Raw genomic sequence first — 12,832 nt, 5'->3', positions numbered from 1 at the left:
ATTATAAGCCTTTAAATATGTAGTCATGCATTGGAGCAGTATACTTCATTCCTGCAATATTTGACTTTCTTTACATTACCCTATGTGTAAATCTGTTAGAGTAGCACGAAGAGGAATTTAATCTCTTAACATCACACTCTGCAACACTAAAAATAGCACACACAGAAAATGAAACCCTTGGTAATTCAATTGCTTTTGAATCAATGGGAAAGTTGTTATGACTTTGAAAGAGCTATCAAGAAATCAAACTGAGAGCATATCGCAACAGGTTTACTTCAGGGGAGTGCAATGCTCCACAGGTCTGTTCTACTGCACAATTTGCATCAGTTAAAATAGTTTTTCCTTTTGCATTGATGTAAGCTCTTTAACATACATAATTCAGAGATTATCTGGACTGAGGCTGGTAGTGTAAGATCCACTCTGGGGTCTACACTTTATATCTATTGCTATTACATTGCAAGTGGTAGAAATCAATCTCTTCCATCTTTCCAGGCAGTTTAGTGGAACTCCTTCAACCTCCACTCAGTGACCACTTTAGTTGGTACTCCTGAGATTTACCTAATCGGAGGAGGAAAAGTTCTAAGGAATATTCTCCAGTTGCTTGGATGAATGCAGCTTCTTCAATGCCTAATGCACTCAACAATATTCAGGACAAAGCAGCCCACTCCAGCACCAATGTTTACACCATTGTAAATATTACCTATTTAATATTAAAGTAATATTTGAGTAAAATTGTAGATGTATTATTTGATTAAGAATTCTTTGTTGTTTACATAATTCATTACAGATTACATGTGAAATAATGTGAATGGCATACGTCATTATGCCACTGCGTCATAAGTGTATGCCTTACCTGAAATAAGAAATGAAGTAGGCATGTATCTTGCTAGTTAGAAAATATAACAGCGGTGTTTCAAAACATACTCAAGATTGAAGCTTTTTTCTTTAAAAGGGAAAAGTGATGTGTGAGTTTCTTTAAAAGAAAAAGCACAGCATGCTTTTCTTTCTTCGGGAGTTCTGAGAGATCGTCAAGTTAAAAAAAAAGAGTAGAAAATGGGCAACATTCATGAGATCAAAAATAATGACTACTGGGTGATTATAATCATAAATTTTAAAATATCAGAAATAGCTGGCTGCATTGGAAAGATAAATGTGTCCAATTGCACAACAGGTAACTGGCTGATATATAATCATTGAATTGAGCAGTGCTTTGAAGCAAATAAAATAGCCAATAAGAAATGAGTGAGAACTAGGTAGGAAAGCATACAGTTTGCTTAGAAGTTTGACTGCTCCAAGAAAACCAGCCAAAATGAGCTTCGCTGATATCATGAAAGTAATGCAGGAACACTTAGAACCAAAACCATTGCTGACTGCAGAATGCTTTAGGTTTCCTAAACGGAATCAAAAGGAAGGGGAGTCCATTTCAGCATGTGTGGTTGAATTGAAGAAATTGTCTGAGCATTGTCAGTAGAGTCATGTGCCTAATGATGCATTTGGAGATTGTTTAGTATGAGGAATCTTAGAAGAAAGCATTCAAAAACAGCTTCTGGCTTTTAGCTACCTGGAGAAGAATTTCAAAGTTGAATACTTTGATAACAAATGAATCACTGAACCTTTGAAGTTATATTGGAGGAAAGATAACTCCTGTTGGAGCAGTAAAATATAACAACCAACGAGGCACATAGGGTTTGGGTGTGGTAAAGACATGAGGGCCAGCATTGTGGGCCCCATGATTGGCTGAGGTAGCTACACCTTGATTGGAGATCCATCCACCATTTGTATGCCCTATCTCCTGCAATAGAGTCAACTGAAAGTAAATTAAGAAAGGTAGTGAATGATGCTACAGCAGTGTGCAAGGATGGCATTGGAAAACTCAAACACATCAATGGTAAAATAGTATTAAACAAAAATGCCACACCCAAGTTTAATAAAACCTATCTGGTTCCTTATACCATCTGTGATATGTAAAAAAATATAGTGAGCTAGATCACATGGAATCTAAAAAAAAATCTTTCCAAGGTCGAATGGGCAATGCCAGTTATCTCTGTAGCCAAGAAGAATAGGTCTGTCATGATCTGTGGTGATTTTTAGGTCACTTTCAACCCAGTACCAGAAGTAGAACAATGTCCTCTGCCAGGATAGAGGATATCTTTACAAAGCTTCCTGTAGGAAAACACTTCAGCAAAGTGGACTTAGCTGAGGCCTATCTACAGATGGAGATGGAAAAAGAGTCCAATGTGCTCCTCACCATAAGCACTCACAAAGAGCTTTATTGTTATAATTAGCTTATTTTGGAGTAGATCTGCACTGCATTCTGGCAGAAAGCTATGGACCAGGTGCTGCAAAATTGCCCATGCTCTCAATGTTAATCTATGTTACTTGGATTAGTTCATTGTTACTAATGACGATGACAAGGAACATCCAAAGATCTCAAGGCAGTGTTAAAGAGACTAGAATAATACTAACCTAGAGCACACGGTGGCAAGTGTGAGTTCTTTAAATCAAGCATCACTCACTGTGGTCACACCATTGATGCACAAGTTTTACACAAGTGTGCTAAGAAAATTCTAGCAGTGGTGAATGCCCTCAAAGGAAGTGTCACAGCCATGGTCCTTGTCAATTGCTATAAAAGATTCCTGAAAAACCTGGCTACTTGAACCCATTACAACACATCGGGTGGAAATGACAATGGACAAAGCAGGACAAGATGGCTTTCCAAAAAATTACAAAGGAAATGGTAATATCAGATGCTCTACTCACACATTATGATCCACATTGTCCAGTGAAGCCTGCCTGTAACACCTCACCTTATAGTACAGGTGCAGTCATGTCACATGTTATGAATGATGGAGGTGACCACCTTTGTATCATGTTTCCTTACCACTGCATAGATTGATAGAGAGATCTTAAGTCTGGTTTGGGTGTAAAATGTTTCAACCAGTACTTGTATGGGCGAGAGTTTACCCTCATTACTGATCTTCAATCACTGGGGTTCATTTTCAATCCACTAAATTGTGTTACCTTTACATCAGCAGAAGTACAAAGGCAGGATGGGCTTTCCTTTTTGGCGGATACAAGCTCAATTTATAAAATGCATTGCAGCAATGAATAAGCACTAGATATTCTACAGATGCTGGAAATCCAGAGCAACACACACAAAATGATGGAGGAACTCAGCAGTTTAGGTAGCATCCATGGAAAGGAATAAACAGTAGATGTTTTGAGGTGAGTTCTTTCATCAAGACTGGAAAGGAAGGGGGAAGAAGCCAGAATAAGAAGATAGGGAAGAGGGGAAGGACTACAAGCTAGAAAGTGATAAGTGATTCCAGGGGAAGGGGGATGAAGTAAGGAGCTGACAGTGGAGGCAGATAAGTTAAAGGGCTGGGAAAGAAACAATCTGATAGAATAGGAGAATGGACCATGGGGAAAGGGAAGGAGGAGGGGCATGGGGGTGAGAAGATGGGCAGGTGAGGAAGAAAGAACAGATAAAAGGGGAGCCAGAGTGGGAATGGAAGAAGAGGGAAGAGAGTGGTGGAAAAATAACTGAAAGTTAGAGAAATCAATGTTCATGCCATCAGGTTGGAGATTATCCAGACAGATTATTCATCACATCAGCCTACAGCAATTAAGCAAGATTTCTTTAACAGTGTCTCCCAAACCCCCAAATTCTACCATGTAATAGGACAGGTGTGGCCAGTGAATGGGAACACCACCACCTATATCTCAGTCCGATACTTCCCGTCCTTCAACTGACCATATTAAAATCATGAAACTGATCACTTCATGGGATCACATAGATACATTCAATACAAGGGCTGTAGCAGTTCAAGACCCAACTCACTACCAACTTTCCAAGGGCAATAATGAATTAACATTAATTGCTAGACTTCTTGTAACATTCATATCCTGCAAGCGAATAATGAAATTATTGCTCTCCTCCAATTAATCAGCATAGTGAGTAGCTAGTGTCTTCTGACCTGAAATTTAAGATGCTCAGAACATTAACCACAGAAGCTGAGGAATGATCCTTGGCTTAAAATATTAATTTTGTTTCTCTGTCCATGGATGCTGTCTGACCTTTTGAACAATTTTGTGATTGACATCTAATTGCTTCTGATAGGAGATATGAATATTATTTATTAAGGCTTTGAAATAAAGAAAGAAACACATGACAGAATTCTCCGTATTGGTATAAATGAAGACACCCATGTCAGGGAACAGAAAATAAGAAATGACAGATAAACAGAGTTTGTAATTTTCACTTGAATCGATGTGCTGCAATGGTGCCTTAAAAGTTAAGGAGGAAAATATTCAATGCATTTCAAACTAATTGTTCCTGGGTTATGAAGATGATTGACACCAAACAGATTAGCAAGGTGTGTAATGAACTGATATCTCACATAAGGCTAAAAGATGCACTCCAGAACAAGTAGCTGGAACATGTTTAGTATAAGTTCTACCTGAGTTCTAATATAAGCTAAGAAAATAAATAAAAACAGGTTTTAATATGCTTTAAGACCACTTAAGTTTGAATTATGTCAAAGAAATGAGACACTTTCATATGAATTAATTTGGCCTCTTCCAGACCTTCTCTCTGTTTATTCTTGTTCTGGTATGGAGTTCCGGAGTTTTTGACACTATCATATACATATAAACTGTTATTATTGCCCATGTTAGTTTAGTTTAGTGTTTTTTCAATATATATATTTTTTTTTCTTGTATTTTTTAATTTTTTTTCTTTTGATGATTATTCTTACTTTTTTCATGTATAATTATTATAGGCTTGATTGATTAATGTACTATTTTTGTTGATATTTTAATAGGATATTGTTATCTTATTATTAATTCAATTTCAAGTCTAGTGCACTTATAACCTATTCATTATTATGTTATTTTTTTATATATGAAATTCAATAAAAAGATTGAAAAAGAAAGAAAAGAAAGAAAGAAATGCATTTTTATGCTGCAATCTGAAATACAGCACATCCTTAGGTGTTTTGGCTGTTAACACAATGACAAATTTCACTGTATGTTTCCACGCACATGTGGTAAACAAATCGGAATCTGGATCCTGTAAAGTCAATGTTGATGTTGAATTTAGTATTATATACACAAATGCACAGGTACGATTAAGAACTTACTTGAAGTAGCATCATATAAGTGACATCCATGAGAAGACATAAACTATACAAGAAAGAACACAATTAGAATAAAAAGAAGTCCATTTTAGTGCAGACTTATCAAAGTGATCAAACTGTGTTGCTAAACCGTAGTGTGTAAGGTTGTGACAGTTAGTTCGAGAACTGATTGGTTCAAGGGAAGTCATCATCATCGTCATGCGCCGTGTCATGTGACGTGGGCGATCATAGTTTCTCCATGACTATGAATGTTCTTGGCAAATATTTGTGCAGAATTGGCTTGCCATTGCCTTCTGCTGAGCAGTGTCTTTACAAGATGTGTGACCTCCAGCCATCATCAATACTCTTCAGAAATTGTCTACTTGGTGTCAGTGGTCACATAACCAGATGTGCACGAGTAGCTAATACACCCATCCACCACTTGTTCCCATATCTTCATGTGACCCTGATGGGGCAGGGGGGGGGTAGTTAAGCAGATGCTTCACCTTGCCCAGACTAGCAGAGGGAAGAAGTGCTTTACACCTCCTTTAGTAGAGACATATCTCCACCCCACCACTCATCAAGGGACGTAGTTGTTCTCAAACTTTATGGTGTGAGACTTCCGACTGCTGTACCACATATCTGATGTTAGCTACAAGAAGATGGTATGGCCTTTTCATGAGGATTGAGAATATAGATATATTCTGGATTGTAGAAAATAGAAGTGGAAGGAGGCACACATGAAATACGTGTTTTAAGTACATATGGAAATATTCTTTAAGTGCATTATGATTATTGAATTGAATAGCTGTCAGATACCCTCCTGACTCTTCCCTTTGGGACACCATTTTTCAGAATTCAGTTTTCAGCAGAGCTGTTCCAAATCTTGTGCTTTGTATTCTCAAAAGAAAGTGCAAGGCTCTCAATATTGGGAGAATCACATGATTATTTTCTTGAGTATGTAAGCAAAATGTAAAATACTGTGAACACAGCAAATCCTCAGAAGGATTACAACAGACAAAATAATGAAATGTATTGAATAGACAATAATAGCAGTAATTTTATCAGAGAGTTTGCCTGGTGTCATGAGTAGTGAAGGCAATGTGTGACTAATTCATTAGTTGCAGAATGAACCCCTAAATGGAACTTGAAATTAGTGAAGCATTTGGAAAATAATTTTATACATGCTTCCTGCAGGCTTCTCAAAGAAGAATGCATTAGTGTGGATCTCATCAATTTTATCACCTTCATCACAAATGTTTCGCCCTTCCCTTAAATTTACATACACTATTTCTGACAACTCTCCCATTTCTGGAGCTCTGAGAAGATTCTTCTTCCTAAGAAGATTGAGGCAAGCAAGCATCCCCACGCCCACCTTAACTGTGTTTTACAGGAGGACCATGGAGAGTATCCTAACAAGTTACATCTCCATCTGGTATGGAAGCACTGACATTGGACTGAAATTCTCCACGAAAGACTGTGAGAACAGCTGAGAGGATCATAAGGGTCTCCCTACCATCCATCATGGATATTTCTCAGGAGTGCTGTGTACACAAGGCCCTTAGTATTATCAGGGATCTCGCCCATCCATCTAGCCTCCTCTTTGACTTTCTACCATCAGGCAGGAGACGCCGATGTATAAAAACAAGGATGGTTAGGATGGGAAACAGTTTCTTCCCTCGGGCTGTTAAGCTTCTGAACTCCCCGCCGCATCGTATTCAAAGTATCACTGGTTAATCTGTTCTGTACCTAACAGAATTTAATTTATGCACTTTGGTTCATTATTTATGCATGATTCATCTGTAGATTTTATCGTTGAGTTATTTTGTGATATGGGAACGTCATGTGTACTACTGTGCTTGACAACCTGGTTTGGAGAAATGTTGTCATGTTTCTATATATATAGATATAGATATACACACACACACACACACACACACACAAAAACAGTGATTGATAAGTTCATGGCCTAATGTAGAAGGAGATGAGTTATAACAAAAACTGACTTGACTTTCTGTCTCCATCTCGGGAAATAAACTATCCTCTGGTATCTTTCTCAGCACTTGTATTTTATTCTGTGTTCTTGTATTGTTTTCCCTTGCACTTCCTCAATGAACTTTGTAATGAATTGGTCTGTATGCACAGTATGCAGAACGTACATTACACTGTACCTCAGCACCTGTGACAATAAAAGAAATTTGAATTCTATATACTGTTTCAATACTGTAAACACACTGCCTCACAGCTACTTTGAAGAAATCTCCTCATACCCTGTCTCCTAAAAGAACTGAGTTATAGGGAAAGGTTGGACAGGTTAGGACTTTTTTCAATGGAGTATAGGAGAATGAGGGGAGATTTGATAGGTGTGTACAAAATTATGAGTGGGTCTAGATAGGATATATGCAATCAAGCTTTTTTCCACTGAGGTTATGTGAGACTAGAACCAGAGGTCATAGGTTAAGAGTGAAAGGTAAAATATTTAAGGGGAATCTGAGTGAGAACTTCACTCAGAGGGTGGTAAGAATGTGGATCGAGCAGCCAGTGAAAGTGGTGGATGCGAGTTCAATTGCAACATTTAAGAGAAGTGTGGATAAGTACATAGATGGGAGGGGTGTGGTCCAGGTGTGGGTCAATGGGACCAGGCAGATAACTAGATGAAAAAAGGGACTATTTCTGTGCTGTAGTGTTCTTGAATACTATAATTCCATGACACCATCTCTTTCTCTAAGTTGCTCCATCTCCTTCCAGGATTTCTGAATTGTCCTCTTTATCAAGAAAGGTGGACCTCACTTTCATTTCTTCCATTTCCTCACATCCGTTCTCAACATCCTATGCCCCTCACCCTAAGACGGAGACAGAATTCTTGGGGTCCTCTCCTTTCACCCCACTAGCTTCAGCATGCAGCGTATCATCCTTCGTTCCATTCACGATTGGCAGCAGGATCCCACCACCAGCTACAACTTCTCCTCACCTGTCCTTTTCTGCTTTCTGCACGGACAGCCAACTCCATGACCGCAATCATCCCTTCCACTCACTTCTCCTTATTGTCTGGCATTTTCACCTGCAACTGCAGGAGATGCAAAATTTCTCCCTCACCACCTTATAGAGAGCTAACAGATGAGGCAGGGACTTGTTCTCACTCCTCCAACCTTATCAACTGCATTTGGTGTTGTTGATGTCGCCTCCTCTGCCTCATCTAAACCTAAAACAGATAACTGTTCTGTGGAGCACTTGTAATATGCAGTGGCCATCTTGAGCATCCAGCTGCATGTCATTTCAACCATCTAAAAGATAAAGGATTAGCTTTATTTGTCACATGTGCATCACAACATACAGTGAAATATGTCTTTTGCTTCAAATCAAATTAGTGAGTTTTATACTGAAGTGTTGCCACACTTCCAGCACCAACATAGTGTGCCGTCAGCTCTAATCGTACATCCTTAGAATGTGGGAAGAAGCTGGAGCACCCAAAGGAAAGCCACATGGTTACAGGAAGAAGGTGCAGACTCCTTACAGGCAGTGAGGGAAATAGAACCACAACCTTACAGCTGCTGCTATGAAGTGAAGTACACACCACACCTCTGCCCATTGTTTAGTATGCTCTTCTTTCTATTCCCAATCCAATCTGTCTACCCTTGGCGTTTTCCATGACCACAGTGCGGCCAAGTGTTAACTAAAAGAACAGCATCACATATCCTACTTGAGAAGCCTTCAAGCTAATAGGATGAACATGGAATTATCCAGTTTCAGATAACCTATTCATCTTGTGTCCTTTTCCTACTCTTCTCTATCTCTCTCCCTTTGTTCACTGACTTCAGCCTAGGACCCCCTCCCTTTCCCTACAATGACTTAGACTCATCATCTTCCTCACCCAGTTCCATCTGCCCATTTTCTATCCCTCATCTTTTTCAGCTTATCACCTTCTACGTATCCCTGACACCACTTTTCCCTCCTCACCTTACCTGTTACCAATCTATTACCTTGTTCCTTATCCTCCTTGATTTACCATCGAGCATTTTCTCTTCCTAAATCCCCCGTCCCCCTACCCAGCTGGCTCCAGCTACCATTATCCTCCACCTCACGTGGTTCACCTTTAACATAACTCAGTCTCACCTCTTCATTCTGGCTATCTTCCTTCTCCACTCTCAGCCCTGATGCAGTGTCCCAGCCTAAAATGTTGACCATCCCTTTGCGTCCACAGATGCTACTTGATCCATTGAGTTCCTCCACCACTTTATTTCATACTCTGGTACAGATCTATTGTTTACTACATATCATAACAGATATGTTCCTTTTTTTCTTTCTTTCTTCCTTCCTTTCTTTCTTTCTTTCTTTCTTTCTTTCTTTCTTTCTTTCTTTCTTTCTTTCTTTCTTGCTTTCTCTCTTTCTCTCTTCATCTATCAATCTATCTGGTTCTTTAAGGTTGTGGTAGTGGGGATAGGCTCCTGCTACCTATTAAATGCTCCCAATGGCGTGCGACCCAGATAGCCTTTGACAACCATGTTCACCTCTTGACCTTCACATATGGTTTAGCTACTAAGCCCAGTGGAACTGTTTCTAATGACAGAAGAAGGGGCAAAGGCTATTTACTGGTGCCTTAAACTTCGGGCAGATGGAGCTCATCAGCCATTATTGGCAGCTCATCTAGGAGAAGGAAAACTGATCTCAAACCTCTGCTGCCTTGCGGCTATACCCATCCATGGGGAAGGCTTCAGGAGTAAACCCCGAGAAAATATCTAGAGCTAGAGTCCCTAAGGTAGTCTTATGTTGAGGTCAACGCTGATTGGCAATTCCTGCGACACTGCTGCCAAGCTACATCCACCTCTGCCTTTTCTTTAGGTTCATCAGATGCATGGAGAGGGAGAGCTTGCCATATGGGCAACAGCTTGCTCTCCATACTGTACTGCTCTAGATTGTGAATCTAGACAGCTAGGATGCAACATCCATGGTTGACCCTGACCGATGGAGGCATCACTTTATCTATCACTCTACAGTGCCTATAAAAATTATTCACCCCCCCGACCTCCCGGAAGTTTCCATGTTTTATTCTTTTACAACATTGAATCACTGTGAATTTAATTCACCAGCACACACAAAATGCTGGAGGAACTCAGCAGGCAGGGCAGCATCTCTGGAAAAGAGTAAACAGTCAATGTCTCCGGCCGAGACCCTTCATCGCGACGGGAGAAAAAAAAGATGAGTTGAAAGTCAGAAAGTGGGGTGAGGGGAGGAGGATGATTAGTGAAACTGGGGGGGGAGTGGGAGTGGAGGGAAAGGGAGTCAAGTAAAGATCTGAGAGTTGATTAGTGAAAGAGATACAGGGCTCGAGAAAGGGTTATCTGATAGGAGAGGACAGAAGGGCACAGAAGGAAAAAAAGAGGGAGGAGCGCCAGAGGGAGGTGATGGGCACGTAAGGTAAGGTACTCTTTTCCATTAGATGCTGCCTGGCCTGCTGAGTTCCTCCAGCATTTGGATGTGTGTTGTTGGATTTCCTGCATCTGCAGATTTACTCTTGTTTGGAATTTTTTTTTTGACACTGATCAACAAAAAAACACTCTTTTGTGTCAAAGTGAAAACTGGTCTCTATAAAGTAATCTAAATTAATTACAAATATAGAACACAAAATAATTGATTGCGTAAGTATTCACCCCCTTTAATATGATACATCAAATCATCACTGGTGCAGCCAATTGGTTTTAGAAGTCACATAATTAGTTAAATTGAGATCACTGTGTGCAGTCAAGGTGTTTTGACTGATTGTAGTAAAAATACACCTGTATCTAAAAGACTTAATACCATCCCTACTATGAAGCATGAAGTACCTACATCAAACTGTAAGGATGCTTCACTGCAGCAGGCCCTGGAAGACTTGTGAAGGTAGAGGGTAAAATGAATGCAGCAAAATATGGGGAAATCCTGGGGAAAAACCTGATGTAGTCTGCAAGAGCACTGTGACTTGGAAGAAGATCTGTTTTCCAGCAAGACAATGACCCCAAGCATAAAGCCAAAGCTGCACAGGAACGGCTAAAAATCAACAAAGTTAGTGGCCAAGTCAGAGTCCAGACCTCAATCCAACTGAGAATTTGTGGCAACACGAGAGAATCTGCAGATGCTGGAAATAAATAAAAACACAAAATGCTGGCAGAACTCAGCAGGCCAGACAGCATCTATGGGAGGAGGTAGTGATGACTGGAAAAGAGTAAACAGTCAATGTCTCCGGCTGAGACCCTTCATTATGACTGGAGAAAAAAAGATGAGTTGAAAATAAGACAGTGGGGTGAGAGGAGGAGGATGATTGGTGAAACTGGGGGGGGGGGGAGTGGGAGTGTCGTCACTACCTCCTCCTATAGATGCTGTCTGGCCTGCTGAGTTCTGCCAGCATTTTGTGTTTTTATTTTTTGTTTTGAGAATTTGTGGCTGGCCTTGAAAAGGGCTGTTCACTCACGATCCCCCATGCAATGTGACAGAGCTTGAGCAGTTTTGTAAAGAAGAAAGGGGAAATCTCCAGATGTGCAAACTGATAGAGACCTATCCGCACAGACTCAAGGCTATAATTGCTGCCAAAGGTGCATTTACTAAATACTGATTTGAACCGGATGCACCAATTATTATGTGCTTGGTAATTGTAATAAACTTAGACCCATTTGGAGAAATTTGTTTTCACTGTGACACAAAAGAGTATTTTCTGTTGATTAGTGTCAAAAAGACCAAATTAAATCCACAGTGATTCAATACTGTAAAACTATAAGACATGAAAACTTCCAAGGGGGATGAATACTTTATATAGGCACTGTATATATTCAAAATTGTTTAAAGTAATTTCCATTACACAAGTAAAAAGGACAACAAAATATCCAGTTCTGGTGCAGCACCAAACACAATAAGATAAAGAACAGATGATTAAAAACACAATAAATATTCTGTAAACACCTTAGATAGCTTATATGCATAGATTATTTGTATGATCATAAAGTGTCACTAGCTACAGGGGTGCCTGACAGAAAATGATAAATTTGTGGTGATGGGGGTTCTGGAAGGGTGAGCTAGTGGGTTGAGGTGTTGATCCGGCTTATTGCTTGAGGAAAGTCAATGTTTTTGAGTCTAGTGTGCCTGGCATGGATGCTACGTAGCATCCTCCCTGACAAGAGTGGGTCAAGCTGTCCATGAGCAGAGTGGGAAAAATCCTTCATGATGTTACTAGTCCTTTCTGACCTGTTCTGGATATATATCCCTGATGGTGGGTAGGCTGGTGCCGGTGATGCAATGGGCAGATTTGACCAGCCATTGTAGTGCCTTCTTGTCCACTGCAGTGCTGTTTCCATATCAAGCAGTGATGCAGCGTGTTAGGATGCTATCTATTGGAAATCTGTAGAAGGACATAAATATAGCTATGCATACTCCAACTTTTTTGTTTGCTTCTTTGAGATTCAGCACAATAACCAGCCTTTGTCTATGCAGGCAACTCGTTGCAGAATTTGTTTGTTTGTCGTGTGCCTTGTCATCTGACATGGACATTCATTGTCTTTCCATGATTATGGTTATTCCTGGCAAATACTTCTACAGAAGTTGTTTGCCATTGTCTTCTTCTGGGCAGTGTCTTTACAAGACATGTGACCCCACACATATTCATAACTCTACCGAGATAGTCTGCTTGGTGTTAGTAGTCGCATAACCAGGACATTATGACATGCACCATCTGCTCATATGACCATTCA

General features: G+C 39.9%; 1 protein-coding gene across 1 annotated transcript in view; it reads right to left on the bottom strand.

Moving 5' to 3' along the window:
* The window catches only part of gabrb3 (gamma-aminobutyric acid type A receptor subunit beta3), a 540,833-nt gene that overhangs the window by 388,785 nt on the left and 139,216 nt on the right, over positions 1–12,832 (bottom strand). The gene's annotated exons all lie outside the window — the stretch shown is intronic.

Source organism: Hypanus sabinus, chromosome 3 (assembly GCF_030144855.1).
Source record: "Hypanus sabinus isolate sHypSab1 chromosome 3, sHypSab1.hap1, whole genome shotgun sequence".
Taxonomy (NCBI): Eukaryota; Metazoa; Chordata; class Chondrichthyes; order Myliobatiformes; family Dasyatidae; genus Hypanus; species Hypanus sabinus.
The sequence above is the reverse complement of the archived record's forward strand: the minus strand, read 5'-3'. Positions and strand labels throughout refer to the sequence as shown.